At 48.8% G+C, this 15,461-nt stretch overlaps 1 protein-coding gene across 1 annotated transcript in view; it reads left to right on the top strand.

Moving 5' to 3' along the window:
• Window positions 1-3,007: 3,007 nt before the first annotated feature.
• The window catches only part of LOC115191027 (histone H3.v1-like), a 34,826-nt gene continuing 22,372 nt past the window's right edge, over window positions 3,008-15,461 (top strand). The window contains exon 1 of the mRNA XM_029749029.1: window positions 3,008-3,425. The gene's annotated coding sequence lies outside the window, so the exon portion shown is untranslated. The remainder of the gene's footprint in view (window positions 3,426-15,461) is intronic.

Genomic DNA, 15,461 nt, shown 5'->3' with positions numbered 1-15,461 from the left:
ACAGTCTCTCTCCCACTGTTACCCCTCCCCACACAACATATACAGTCTCTCCCCACGGTTTACCCCTCCCCACACACACATATACAGTCTCTCCCCACTGTTACCCCTCCCACACACACATATACAGTCTCTCCCCCCACTGTTACCCCTCCCACACACGACTGTATACAGTCTCTCCCCACTGTTACCCTCCCCACACACACATATACAGTCTCTCCCCACTGTTACCCCTCCCCACACACATATACAGTCTCCCCACTGTTACCCCTCCCACACACACATATACAGTCTTCCCCAGTGTTACCCCTCCCCACACACACATATACAGTCTTTCCCCCACTGTTACCCCTCCCACACACACATATACAGTCTCTCCCCACTGTTACCCTCCCCACACCACATATACATTCTCTCCCCGACTGTTACCCTCCCCACACACACATATACAGTCTCTCCCCCACGTTACCCTCCCCACACACACATATACAGTCTCTCCCCCACTGTTACCCCTCCCCACACACATATACAGTCTCTCCCCACTGTTACCCCTCCCCACACACACATATACAGCCTCCCCCACTGTTACCCTCCCCACACACACATATACAGTCTCTCCCCCACTGTTACCCTCCCCCACACACACACATATACAGTCTCTCCCCCACTGTTACCCCTCCCCACACACACATATACAGTCTCTCCCCCACTGTTACCCCTCCCCACACACAGACATATACAGTCTCTCCCCCACTGGTTACCCCTCCCCACACACACATATACAGTCTCTCCCCACTGTTACCCCTCCCCACTACACACATATACAGTCTCTCCCCACTGTTTACCCTCCCCCACACACAACTATACAGTCTCTCCCCCACTGTTACCCCTCCCCACACACACCATATACAGTCTCTCCCCCACTGTTACCCCTCCCCACACACACACATATACAGTCTCTCCCCCCACTGTTACCCCCCCCCCCACACACACATATACAGTCTCTCCCCACTGTTACCCCTCCCCCACACACACATATACAGTCTCTCCCCCACTGTTACCCCTCCCCACACACACATATACAGTCTCTCACCCACTGTTACCCCTCCCCACCACACACAAATATACAGTCTCTCCCCACTGTTACCCCTCCCCACACACACATATACAGTCTCTCCCCCACTGTTACCCCTCCCCACACACACACATATACAGTCTCTCCCCCACTGTTACCCCTCCCACACACACACATATACAGTCTCTCCCCCACTGTTACCCCTCCCCACACACACATATACAGTCTCTCCCCCACTGTTACCCCTCCCCACACACACATATACAGTCTCTCCCCCACTGTTACCCCTTCCCACACACACCTATACAGTCTCTCCCTTACTGTTACCCCTCCCCCACACACACATATACAGTCTCTCCCCCACTGTACCCCTCCCCAACACACATATACAGTCTCTCCCCCACTGTTACCCCTTCCCCACACACACATACAGTCTCTCCCCACTGTTACCCCTCCCCACACACACATATACAGTCTCTCCCCCACTGTTACCCCTCCCCACACACACATATACAGTCTCTCCCCACTGTTACCCCTACCCCACACACACATATACAGTCTCTCCCCCACTGTTACCCCCTCCCCACACACACATATACAGTCTCTCCCCCACTGTTACCCCTCCCCACACACACACATACAGTCTCTCCCCACTGTTACCCCTTCCCACACACACATACAGTCTCTCCCCACTGTTACCCCTCCCCACACACACACATACAGTCTCTCCCTTACTGTTACCCCTCCCCACACACACACATATACAGTCTCTCCCCACTGTTACCCCTCCCCACACACACACATACAGTCTCTCCCCCACTGTTACCCCTCCCCACACACACACATATACAGTCTCTCCCTTACTGTTACCCCTCCCCACACACACACATATACAGTCTCTCCCCACTGTCTCTGTGTATGGAAATCAGCATTGCTGCAGTGGCCCCCCTTATCCTCTTATACACATCCTTTTCATTGTTAATTTATATTTCATTATGTGTGTCGCTCGGCAGTCCTGCTGCATCTGCTCAGACTGTGTCTGTTGGAATAATTTGATTAGGAAAAACAATCATTAAGATGATGAAAATAATTGGATAATTTTATTATCCATTGTATTTGCGCTGTCGATATTGTGTGACGTGTTAATTTGACAGTTTGGGTCTGTTTCCCTGTGAAGTCTGGTGCTGGTGGTTCCCACTGTCTGTGTTCTGTAGGGTCTTCAGTTCTGTCCATTTTTTTATTTATTCCCAGCTAACAGTGAAGAACTCTTCAAAACATCAAAGAGAGAGAGAGAGGGCGAAAATGGGAGATGAGGGAAGAGAGAGAGAGAAAGAGAGGGAGGGGTGTGCCCTGTATCTGGGTGCTGGTGGAGGCGAGAGAGAGGGAGACTGGGAGGAGAGGACGAGGGGGAGGGGCGAGAGCACTAGAGAGCGAGAGAGACACAGGTATGGGAGGGGGATCGAGGGAAGTAAACCAACCAACCAGATGAAAGTGAGAGAGAGATTGGGCTGTTTGAACGTGCTAGAGGGGAAGAGAGAGGGAGAGAGAGGGAGAGCGAGAGGGACATTTTTAGGACTGAGGAAATAGAAGTGTTACTACTGGGCTGTTCTGCCTGGTGCTAGAAGACCGACATGGAGAATATGCATCGCCCCACAGCACACACAGAAACCGGACACCACGTAAAATGTGATTTTCAAAGGCCTCACTATCAGCGGTGATTTTTCCACTTCTCCCATTCCTTTTTACATTTTTATTTTGCGCTGCCTACTCTCTCCTTGTTTTTGTGTGTGAATCCCCCCTCCCTCCCTCCCTCCCTCCACCACTTCTGTCACTCTCTCCATTTCCAAAGGAGGGATCTGTGAATCAAGTGCAACAGAAGAAGAACAGTAAGTGAAGCTCTTTTTCTGCATCCGAGGGAGACAGAGAGAGGTGCATGGGGGAATATTGCAAGGCAAGCAGAAGAGAGCAGGGATAGTCTCAGGAAAGAATGGAGAGGATTAGAGGGAGTGTGGTTGCGGGTTGTTTATTCAAGTTACGGCGGTGATGTGAAATGTGTCTAATTCATTGGTCACGTGGGTTGACGGAGAGTCATATCAATGCTGTGACTAGAGGAAGATACACAGGCAAATACCGTGCAGAGAGAAGATACATGACAGAACAAGATGACAGAGAGATAAAGGTGGAGGAGGTGGTGAGAAGGCAGAAGACAGAAGGGAGCGTTGGGCAACATTGACATTTTGGCAGCAGAATACTCTCTGATAGCAGTACATATATCACACCTTCTCAGATGGAAAAAGAGACGGAAAGAGAAAGTGGGACCTTTTCTAGATGTAGTTCAGTGATGGACACAAAGGTAGGATTGGCTTGAGATGGTGATTTGTGTAGGCAGTCCCACTGGAAGGGGTGTTCAGTACAAGGCATCAGCGAGGTGTTATTTACACACCCACCCACATCCATTGGCATGCATTAGTCTACTGAAGGCTGTTGTACCCATGCAGGGACGGTGATGGACTGCTGCACAGTCAAGGCTGCTGGTGAATGTGATTGGTACTCACATCAGAAGACTAACAACCATTTGAAACCACGTAGTCAATGATGTTATGATGCCAGTGGAACACTGCATGGGTAGAACTACCACATAGTCATGATGTCATGATGCCAGTGGAACACTGCATGGGTAGAACTACCACGTAGTCATGATGTCATGATGCCAGTGGAACACTGCATGGGTAGAACTACCACGTAGTCATGATGTCATGATGCCAGTGGAACACTGCATGGGTAGAACTACCACGTAGTCATGATGTCATGATGCCAGTGGAACACTGCATGGGTAGAACTACCACGTAGTCATGATGTCATGATGCCAGTGGAACACTGCATGGGTAAAACTACCACGTAGTCATGATGTCATGATGCCAGTGGAACACCGTATGGGTAGAATTACCACGTAGTCATGATGTCATGATGCCAGTGGAACACTGCATGGGTAGAACTACCACGTAGTCATGATGTCATGATGCCAGTGGAACACTGCATGGGTAGAACTACCACGCAGTCATGATGTCATGATGCCAGTGGAACACTGCATGGGTAGAACTACCACGTAGTCATGATGTCATGATGCCAGTGGAACACTGCATGGGTAGAACTACCACGCAGTCATGATGTCATGATGCCAGTGGAACACTGCATGGGTAGAACTACCACGTAGTCATGATGTCATGATGCCAGTGGAACACTGCATGGGTAGAACTACCACGTAGTCATGATGTCATGATGCCAGTAGAACACCGCATGGGTAGAACTACCACGTAGTCATTATGTCATGATGCCAGTGGAACACCGCATGGGTAGAACTACCACGTAGTCATGATGTCATGATGCCAGTGGAACACTGCATGGGTAAAACTACCACGTAGTCATGATGTCATGATGCCAGTGGAACACCGTATGGGTAGAATTACCACGTAGTCATGATGTCATGATGCCAGTGGAACACTTCATGGGTAGAACTACCACGTAGTCATGATGTCATGATGCCAGTGGAACACTGCATGGGTAGAACTACCACGTAGTCATTATGTCATGATGCCAGTGGAACACTGCATGGGTAGAACTACCACGTAGTCATTATGTCATGATGCCAGTGGAACACTGCATGGGTAGAACTACCACGTAGTCATGATGTCATGATGCCAGTGGAACACTGCATGGGTAGAACTACCACGTAGTCATGATTTCATGATGCCAGTAGAACACCGCATGGGTAGAACTATCACGTAGTCATTATGTCATGATGCCAGTGGAACACTGCATGGGTAGAACTACCACGTAGTCATGATGTCATGATGCCAGTGGAACACTGCATGGGTAAAACTACCACGTAGTCATGATGTCATGATGCCAGTGGAACACCGTATGGGTAGAATTACCACGTAGTCATGATGTCATGATGCCAGTGGAACACTGCATGGGTAGAACTACCACGTAGTCAATGATGTCATGATGCCAGTGGAACACCGCATGGGTAGAACTACCACGTAGTCATGATGTCATGATGCCAGTAGAACACCGCATGGGTAGAACTACCACGTAGTCATGATGTCATGATGCCAGTGGAACACTGCATGGGTAGAACTACAACGTAGTCATGATGTCATGATGCCAGTGGAACACAGCATGGGTAGAACTACCACGTAGTCATGATGTCATGATGCCAGTGGAACACTGCATAGGTTGAACTACAACGTAGTCATGATGTCATGATGCCAGTGGGACACTGCATGGGTAGAACTACCACGTAGTCATGATGCTAGTGGAACACTGCATGGGTAGAACTACCATGTAGTCATGATGTCATGATGCCAGTGGAACACTGCATGGGTAGAACTACCACGTATGATCTGCCACACAGATATACCTGTCCATGTATTCCAACATGCACGTAGACATTTAGATACATCCATACATCCATATACATCCATATGCACATACACTTTGCTGTGCATTCAAAGGTGTATGCACTTTCATCTGAATGAACTTCCACATGTGCATGCATATACCCATAGGGGCCTACTCTACACACACACACACACACACACACACACACACACACAGGTGATTTACCTGGGTCCTTGTGAGAAGGGTTTGTAGAGCTGAATATGGAAGAAGTGTGACGTGGTGAGATATTATAAGGCTATATTATTATAAGGCTGTATTATTATAAATCTGCATTATTATACGGCTGTATTATTATAAAGCTGGATTATTATAAAGCTGTATTATTATACGGTTGTATTATTATAAGGCTGTATTATTATACATCTGCATTATTATACGGCTGTATTATTATAAGGCTGTATTATTATAAGGCTGCATTATTATAAGGCTGTATTATTATAAGGCTGCATTATTATAAGGCTGTATTATTATAAGGATTATTATAAGGCTGCATTATTATAAGGCTGTATTATTATAAGGCTGTATTATTATAAGGCTGCATTATTATAAGGCTGTATTATTATAAGGCTGCATTATTATAAGGCTGTATTATTATAAGGATTATTATAAGGTTGTATTATTATAAGGTTGTATTATTATAAGGTTGTATTATTATAAGGTTGTATTATTCCTCAGATGGAAGCACACGGTTGGTCTGCTCTGTCCCTGTATTTATCTGAGTCTTTCTATAGATGTCTTTGTCTCTGGTGTTCTTCCTCCATCATATCAGCCATTGGCGGGAACACTGATCACTGGGTGTTGATGGGTCATTGTAGTGGGCTCATTTAATTACACACAAGCCTTGATGATGCAGCAAGAGGCTGAGAGAAAAGGAGGGAGGGAGCCTGTACTTAATAAAGCAGAAGAGAAAGTTACACTGTTGATTCAACTATTGATTGGGACCAGATTTAGGGAAGATATTTGGACACAGACGCCATTCGCAGGCACACACACACACACTCTGTTGGTGTTTTATATGTGCACATTAGCTGCGGGCGGGTGGCGAGAGAGATGAGAGGATGACAGAGTGGATAATCAGACAGAGGCACACAAAGGGAGATCTAAAATTAGCCTCAATGGTGAGAGCGATTGACAAATCACAAAACTGGAATGACACTGACATTCCTTTGCCCAACATGTAGAAACTTCTCTGCCTTTCTCTCTCAACTCCCACTACTGTACAGTATGTGTGTATTTCTGAGTGTGTGTTTGATACAAGGATGTATTGCTGGGTAGCCTAGCAGTGAAGAATGTTGGGCCAGTAACCGAAAGGTCACTGATTCGAATCCCCGAGGTGACTAGGAGAAAAATCAGTCAATGTGCCCTTTAGCAAGTCACTTAAACCTAATTACTCCTGTAAGTCGCTCTGGATACGAGCATCTACTAAATGACTAACATGGAAATGTTAAAAGGGTTCTCCAGTACTTTTGTATACTTTTTAGCCAGTAGTTCTGAAAGTAGCACTCACGAGCCAAAATTGGACCCCTAAAATTGCGTACTACATCACATATGTGCAGATTTGTGCACCACGTCATAGCTCCCTCTCTCTCTCGCTCTGCTGTGGATGCATCATGTGCATCTTGCTAGCTGTCACTCATATGGCGAGGGGCTGAAGCTCGTTGGTTGAACTGGAATTGCTAGGGGGCCGACCCACGTAGGGAAAATGGCACAGCACTGCTTCCAGCAAAACTGTTGCTTTCAAACTAGGGATTTCGTACAGTAATTATGCTCATAGATTATGCATGTGATGACACATCCAGCCCAAAGCAGGAGGTTTAAAAATACTTAGTCGCCAAAGTTCCGGAGAATATCTTCAAGTGTTCCTGACGTAGAGCCCGGTGTCGGTGCTGCTCCCTGCCGACTGTGTGTCAGTGTTCCTGACGTAGAGCCCAGTGTCGGTGCTGCTCCCTGCCGACTGTGTGTCAGTGTTCCTGATGTAGAGCCCAGTGTCGGTGCTGCTCCCAGCTGACTGTGTGTCAGTGTTCCTGACGTAGAGCCCAGTGTCGGTGCTGCTCCCTGCCGACTGTGTGTCAGTGTTCCTGACGTAGAGCCCAGTGTCGGTGCTGCTCCCTGCCGACTGTGTGTCAGTGTTCCTGACGTAGAGCCCAGTGTCGGTGCTGCTCCCTGCCGACTGTGTGTCAGTGTTCCTGACGTAGAGCCCAGTGTCGGTGCTGCTCCCTGCTGACTGTGTGTCAGTGTTCCTGACGTAGAGCCCAGTGTCGGTGCTGCTCCCTGCCGACTGTGTGTCAGTGTTCCTGACGTAGAGCCCAGTGTCGGTGCTGCTCCCTGCCGACTGTGTGTCAGTGTTCCTGACGTAGAGCCCAGTGTCGGTGCTGCTCCCTGCCGACTGTGTGTCAGTGTTCCTGACGTAGAGCCCAGTGTCGGTGCTGCTCCCTGCCGACTGTGTGTCAGTGTTCCTGACGTAGAGCCCGGTGTCGGTGCTGCTCCCTGCCGACTGTGTGTCAGTGTTCCTGACGTAGAGCCCGGTGTCGGTGCTGCTCCCTGCCGACTGTGTGTCAGTGTTCCTGACGTAGAGCCCAGTGTCGGTGCTGCTCCCTGCCGACTGTGTGTCAGTGTTCCTGACGTAGAGCCCGGTGTCGGTGCTGCTCCCTGCTGACTGTGTGTCAGTGTTCCTGACGTAGAGCCCGGTGTCGGTGCTGCTCCCTGCCGACTGTGTGTCAGTGTTCCTGACGGAGAGCCCAGTGTCGGTGCTGCTCCCTGATGACTGTGTGTCAGTGTGTGGGAATACCGTCCTGACAATGACAGGGAGTCCACCCTCTTCTGGTTGGCTGCGTTTAAGTTTTGAGTAGATTATGACCATAAAAAAGCTATCAAAGTCTGGCAGAGCCTGGAATATCACTGGGAAGGCCAGGGTAAGGGTCGAGAAAGACAAGGCTGGTTCAAAGGCAGCATACAGAACAGGAGACCGGGTAGGAGAGGCACCTCTGGACTGGAGGCAGGGAGACAGGGTAGGAGAGGCACCTCTGGACTGGAGGCAGGGAGACAGGGTAGGAGAGGCACCTCTGGACTGGAGGCAGGGAGACAGGGTAGGAGAGGCACCTCTGGACTGGAGGCAGGGAGACAGGGTAGGAGAGGCACCTCTGGACTGGAGGCAGGGAGACATAGTAGGAGAGGCACATCAGGACTGGAGGCAGGGAGACAGGGTAGGAGAGGCACCTCAGGACTGGAGGCAGGGAGACAGGGTAGGAGAGGCACCTCTGGACTGGAGGCAGGGAGACAGGGTAGGAGAGGCACCTCTGGACTGGAGGCAGGGAGGCAGAGTAGGAGAGGCACCTCAGGACTGGAGGCAGGGAGACAGGGTAGGAGAGGCACCTCAGGACTGGAGGCAGGGAGGCAGAGTAGGAGAGGCACCTCAGGACTGGAGGCAGGGAGACAGAGTAGGAGAGGCACCTCAGGACTGGAGGCAGGGCAGGACAGGCTCAGCCAGGCTGGTAGGTAAGGGTTTACCTCAGGGAGCTGGATGGTAGCCAAAGGGACTCCAGTGGGACCAACAACTGATGTAGAGATGGCAGTCAATAGACTGATGAATTCACTGAGTAACCAAGCAGCTAATGGACATGGCTGTCATGTCTATTTCTGTTACCATGAAGGCAGTGGAGGTCCTGTAAAGGCTTCTGATGAGCCACTCTTTTTCTGAGTCACTGACTTAATATTCAGCCTGCGTTGGCAGGGAAATACCAATCATTGAACTCTGTTCTGAAATGTGTCAGACTTGACACAGCGGCAACACATGGTTAACACATCCACTGAGGATCATATCTCTTTACATGGATTAAAGATGCCAGATGTTTCAATGTGTTTGAATGTAATTTTGCTTATGTAATGTTTACGTTCACTCTCTACAGGCATCTGCTTACCTGCCTTGAACAAGGAGGTTTTGAGTTACCTTACTGTAGTCCATGTTGTTTAGACAGATCAATGCAGGTAATGCTCTTTCAGATGTCTTTTCGAGGAGAAACATGATGCTTACTACATCTGGTCTTCCTTTCCTTCATCTCTGTTCTGTCTGTCCCTCCTTTCATGGCCTCTCACCCCCTCACACTCAATAAGACATTGTTCCGTGTTGCCCTCCTGCCTCTCTCTCCTCCTGGTGTGTTTGTTCAAGTGCAGAGAATGCAGGATGACTTCCTCTTCAGTATTTGCTATGTTGCTCTGGGGGGATAGTTCATAACTCCAGATTTAGCCCACTCGTTTACTCTCTCTCTCTTCCTCTCTTCTCCTCCTGCCCGCGGTAAACGACTGATCTGGGACAGACGGCCTCCCTTGTGCTCTGTCCTACTTCAGTATCGTCCTTTCTCTCTTCCTCTCTTCCTCTCTCTCCTTCTGATTCCTGATACCTCCTCTCTCTCCTTCTGATTTCTGATACCTCCTCTCTCCTCCTGATTCCTGATACCTCCTCTCTCTCCTTCTGATTTCTGATACCCCCTCTCTCCTCCTGATTCCTGATACCTCCTCTCTCTCCTCCTGATTCCTGATACCTCCTCTCTCTCCTCCTGATTTCTGATACCTCCTCTCTCTCCTCCTGATTTCTGATACCTCCTCTCTCTCCTCCTGATTCCTGATACCTCCTCTCTCTCTCCTCCTGATACCTCTCTCTCTCTCTCTCTCTACTCCTGATTTCTGATACCTCCTCTCCTCCTGATTCCTGATACCTCCTCTCTCTCTCCTCCTGATACCTCTCTCTCTCTCTCTACTCCTGATTCCTGATACCTCCTCTCTCTCCTCCTGATTCCTGATACCTCCTCTCTCTCTCCTCCTGATACCTCTCTCTCTCTCCTCCTGATTCCTGATACCTCCTCTCTCTCCTCCTGATTCCTGATACCTCCTCTCTCTCCACCTGATTCCTGATACCTCCTCTCTCTCTCCTCCTGATACCTTCCTCTCTCTCCTCCTGATTCCTGATACCTCCTCTCTCTCCTCCTGATTCCTGATACCTCCTCTCTCTACTCCTGATTCCTGATACCTCCTCTCTCTCCTCCTGATACCTTCCTCTCTCTCCTCCTGATTCCTGATACCTCCTCTCTCTCCTCCTGATTCCTGATACCTCCTCTCTCTCCTTCTGATTCCTGATACCTCCTCTTTCTCCTCCTGATTCCTGATACCTCCTCTCTCTCTCCTCCTGATACCTTCCTCTCTCTCCTCCTGATTCCTGATACCTCCTCTCTCTCCTCCTGATACCTCCTCTCTCTCCTCCTGATTCCTGATACCTCCTCTCTCTCCTCCTGATTCCTGATACCTCCTCTCTCTCCTCCTGATTCCTGATACCTCCTCTTTCTCCTCCTGATTCCTGATACCTCCTCTCTCTCTCCTCCTGATACCTTCCTCTCTCTCCTCCTGATTCCTGATACCTCCTCTCTCTCCTCCTGATACCTCCTCTCTCTCCTCCTGATTCCTGATACCTCCTCTCTCTCCTCCTGATTCCTGATACCTCCTCTCTCTACTCCTGATTCCTGATACCTCCTCTCTCTCCTCCTGATTCCTGATACCTCCTCTCTCTCCTCCTGATTCCTGATACCTCCTCTCTCTACTCCTGATTCCTGATACCTCCTCTCTCTCCTGATTCCTGATACCTCCTCTCTCTGTGCTTTTACCCATTTCCATCTGTGGTTTTGCTTGTCTTTTTCTCAGGTCCAGTGGTGGGGTGTTTAAGACACTGATGACGCCAAAAGCTGTCATCACTGAGCACACAGACCAGCACAACTTACTCAAGCCAGATTTAACTGCAGACAATTGCCGCCTGTTCACAGAGAAAAGTTATTATTTGGGATTTGCGAGAGGGGACGGACACAAAGATAAATGACCCATGAGTACTACTGTCTGTCTAGCACTGGGGTGGTTATGTTCAGAAAAAACACCATGGTGTCTGTCGTCTGCCACTCTGTTAAGGAAGAGTGGACATGGGTTTAGTTGCTTCACACCTGTGTCTGTGTCACTTCCAGTGTAGGACAGGGCCAAGCTAACCAGGCTGTTTCTCCCTGGGGAACCCCTCGCCTGCATCTCTCTCTCTCTCTCTCTCTCTCTCTCTCTCTCTCTCTCTCTCTCTCTCTCCCTCGTGGTGCAGTTATCACTACTCATACCACCCACCCAATCTCAGCCACACATCTGGTGCATTGCAATGATCCCATTCATAGCAATTAGAGGGAGGCATTGGCCAGAGTCTCCCTTGCAGCCAGGATTGGCTGGGTGTTTATTAGTGCTAATTGTGCCATCGGGAGGCGGGGTGGGAAAGAGCGGGATGCAAGTTTTCCCAGCAGTCACCACTGCATCATCAAAGTGGAGCTATTTCTAGAAGCAGATGCTTGGAGAAGCTGGCCCAGCCCGGGACGGTGATCACAGCCTAAGGCAGGGGGGCAGAGGGCCGTAAAGAGCACTAACAGCAGGATCAGCAGCCTCTATGGATCATTACAATGAGGACAGCTTGATTCTTCCTGTTTAATGCGTACCCTTATTTTACCAGGTAAGTTGATAGAGGCCTGTGGTGGAGCTAGCGATGCTACTAGGCTACTTCCCATACAGTCAGTACACTCTGTGTGTGTCAGCACTTACACTTTACAGCGATGAACATACGTGTCAGCATAGCTTCTCTCAGCCTCTACAGGGGGTGCCCCCATTGTCACTCCATTCTAGAACCTCTGTCAGACCTTATAGTGGAGCTTCCTGACTGACAGCTGGCAGTTGTGGTGCCCTCAAATCCCAAAATGTTCAGATGAGGATATGACATCATCATTTAGTTAGTCATTAAATCTATTGGCTTTCCCACCGCCTCATCATCAGTGAACTCTTGTCCTTGGTCAGAGCTGCTAGTGTCTGTGTGTGTGACCGTGGCTGTGTGTGTGTGTGTGTGGCCGTGGCTGTGTGTGTGTGTGTGGCTGTGGGTTAAGAACTAGTGGTGGCAGAGGCTTATAAAGTTTAGCAGTGATGATGAATTTGTGGTGTGCGGGCCGGATTGGTTTGGGCGGCATTGTGCATTAGTAATAGACTCGCTGCTTGCAGTATTTATAGTAACAGTAGAGGGGCTGTGGCAGTATTTATAGTAACAGTGGAGGGGCTGTGGCAGTATTTATAGTAACAGTAGAGGGGCTGTGGCAGTATTTATAGTAACAGTGGAGGGGCTGTGGCAGTATTTATAGTAACAGTGGAGGGGCTGTGGCAGTATTTATAGTAACAGTGGAGGGGCTGTGCTGTGGCAGTATTTATAGTAACAGTGGAGGGGCTGTGGCAGTATTTATAGTAACAGTGGAGGGGCTGTGGCAGTATTTATAGTAACAGTGGAGGGGCTGTGGCAGTATTTATAGTAACATTGGAGGGGCTGTGGCAGTATTTATAGTAACAGTGGAGGGGCTGTGGCAGTATTTATAGTAACGGTGGAGGGGCTGTGCTGTGGCAGTATTTATAGTAACAGTGGAGGGGCTGTGGCAGTATTTATAGTAACAGTGGAGGGGCTGTGGCAGTATTTATAGTAAAAGTGGAGGGGCTGTGCTGTGGCAGTATTTATAGTAACAGTGGAGGGGCTGTGGCAGTATTTATAGTAACAGTAGAGGGGCTGTGGCAGTATTTATAGTAACAGTGGAGGGGCTGTGGCAGTATTTATAGTAACAGTGGAGGGGCTGTGGCAGTATTTATAGTAACAGTGGAGGGGCTGTGCTGTGGCAGTATTTATAGTAACAGTGGAGGGGCTGTGGCAGTATTTATAGTAACAGTGGAGGGGCTGTGGCAGTATTTATAGTAACAGTGGAGGGGCTGTGGCAGTATTTATAGTAACATTGGAGGGGCTGTGGCAGTATTTATAGTAACAGTGGAGGGGCTGTGGCAGTATTTATAGTAACGGTGGAGGGGCTGTGCTGTGGCAGTATTTATAGTAACAGTGGAGGGGCTGTGGCAGTATTTATAGTAACAGTGGAGGGGCTGTGGCAGTATTTATAGTAAAAGTGGAGGGGCTGTGCTGTGGCAGTATTTATAGTAACAGTGGAGGGGCTGTGGCAGTATTTATAGTAACAGTAGAGGGGCTGTGGCAGTATTTATAGTAACGGTGGAGGGGCTGTGCTGTGGCAGTATTTATAGTAACAGTGGAGGGGCTGTGGCAGTATTTATAGTAACAGTGGAGGGGCTGTGGCAGTATTTATAGTAACAGTGGAGGGGCTGTGGCAGTATTTATAGTAACAGTAGAGGGGCTGTGGCAGTATTTATAGTAACATTGGAGTGGCTGTGGCAGTATTTATAGTAACAGTAGAGGGGCTGTGGCAGTATTTATAGTAACAGTGGAGGGGCTGTGGCAGAATTTATAGTAACAGTGGAGGGGCTGTGGCAGTATTTATAGTAACAGTGGAGGGGCTGTGCTGTGGCAGTATTTATAGTAACAGTGGAGGGGCTGTGGCAGTATTTATAGTAACAGTGGAGGGGCTGTGGCAGTATTTATAGTAACAGTGGAGGGGCTGTGGCAGTATTTATAGTAACATTGGAGGGGCTGTGGCAGTATTTATAGTAACAGTGGAGGGGCTGTGCTGTGGCAGTATTTATAGTAACGGTGGAGGGGCTGTGCTGTGGCAGTATTATAGTAACAGTGGAGGGGCTGTGGCAGTATTTATAGTAACAGTGGAGGAGCTGTGGCAGTATTTATAGTAAAAGTGGAGGGGCTGTGCTGTGGCAGTATTTATAGTAACAGTGGAGGGGCTGTGGCAGTATTTATAGTAACAGTAGAGGGGCTGTGGCAGTATTTATAGTAACGGTGGAGGGGCTGTGCTGTGGCAGTATTTATAGTAACAGTGGAGGGGCTGTGGCAGTATTTATAGTAACAGTGGAGGGGCTGTGGCAGTATTTATAGTAACAGTGGAGGGGCTGTGGCAGTATTTATAGTAACAGTAGAGGGGCTGTGGCAGTATTTATAGTAACAGTGGAGGGGCTGTGGGAGAATTTATAGTAACAGTGGAGGGGCTGTGGCAGTATTTATAGTAACAGTGGAGGGGCTGTGCTGTGGCAGTATTTATAGTAACAGTGGAGGAGTTCTGGCAGTATTTATAGTAACAGTGGAGGGGCTGTGGCAGTATTTATAGTAACAGTGGAGGGGCTGTGACAGTATTTATAGTAACATTGGAGTGGCTGTGGCAGTATTTATAGTAACAGTGGAGGGGCTGTGCTGTGGCAGTATTTATAGCAACAGTGGAGGGGCTGTGGCAGTATTTATAGTAACAGTAGAGGGGCTGTGGCAGTATTTATAGTAACAGTGGAGGGGCTGTGCTGTGGCAGTATTTATAGTAACAGTGGAGGGGCTGTGGCAGTATTTATAGTAACAGTGGAGGGGCTGTGGCAGTATTTATAGTAACGGTGGAGGGGCTGTGCTGTGGCAGTATTTATAGTAACAGTGGAAGGGCTGTGGCAGTATTTATAGTAACAGTGCAGGGCTGTGCTGTGGCAGTATTTATAGTGACAGTGGAGGGGCTGTGGCAGTATTTATAGTAACAGTAGAGGGGCTGTGGCAGTATTTATAGTAACAGTGGAGGGGCTGTGGGAGAATTTATAGTAACAGTGGAGGGGCTGTGGCAGTATTTATAGTAACAGTGGAGGGGCTGTGCTGTGGCAGTATTTAAAGTAACAGTGGAGGGGTTCTGGCAGTATTTATAGTAACAGTGGAGGGGCTGTGGCAGTATTTATAGTAACAGTGGAGGGGCTGTGACAGTATTTATAGTAACATTTGAGTGGCTGTGGCAGTATTTATAGTAACAGTGGAGGGGCTGTGCTGTGGCAGTATTTATAGCAACAGTGGAGGGGCTGTGGCAGTATTTATAGTAACAGTAGAGGGGCTGTGGCAGTATTTATAGTAACAGTGGAGGGGCTGTGCTGTGGCAGTATTTATAGTAACAGTGGAGGG

The sequence above is a fragment of the Salmo trutta genome, unplaced genomic scaffold, assembly GCF_901001165.1.
Source record: "Salmo trutta unplaced genomic scaffold, fSalTru1.1, whole genome shotgun sequence".
Lineage (NCBI taxonomy): Eukaryota > Metazoa > Chordata > Actinopteri > Salmoniformes > Salmonidae > Salmo > Salmo trutta.
The sequence above is the reverse complement of the archived record's forward strand: the minus strand, read 5'-3'. Positions and strand labels throughout refer to the sequence as shown.